This window comes from Myotis davidii, unplaced genomic scaffold, assembly GCF_000327345.1.
Source record: "Myotis davidii unplaced genomic scaffold, ASM32734v1 scaffold38, whole genome shotgun sequence".
Lineage (NCBI taxonomy): Eukaryota > Metazoa > Chordata > Mammalia > Chiroptera > Vespertilionidae > Myotis > Myotis davidii.
The window spans coordinates 6,778,020-6,778,264 of NW_006291383.1; the positions used below are offsets into that span (position 1 = coordinate 6,778,020).

A 245-nucleotide genomic window follows, 5' to 3' on the forward strand; every position below is an offset into this window, starting at 1 on the left:
TGCTGTGATGCCTCAGATCACATTTAGGGAGCAGATTGCCATCTTTTCCTTGGCATGTTCTAAGTGTAAATTTTTTAGTATTTCTTTTTCATTTTGACAATGCTCATGTAAGAGATTGTGTTGATTTTTTTAACCATCTTTCCCAACCTTATTATTAAAGATCTTACCAGTGTGACAGAGAGCTAAGCCAGTGGAGACTTCATGCAGCTCATCCTTCCTTATTCATCCCACATCTAAGAAAGAGT

At 37.1% G+C, this 245-nt stretch overlaps 1 protein-coding gene across 6 annotated transcripts in view; it reads left to right on the forward strand.

The window, feature by feature from the left end:
• Positions 1–245, forward strand: part of NCOA6 (nuclear receptor coactivator 6) — a 91,592-nt gene that overhangs the window by 56,828 nt on the left and 34,519 nt on the right. The gene's annotated exons all lie outside the window — the stretch shown is intronic.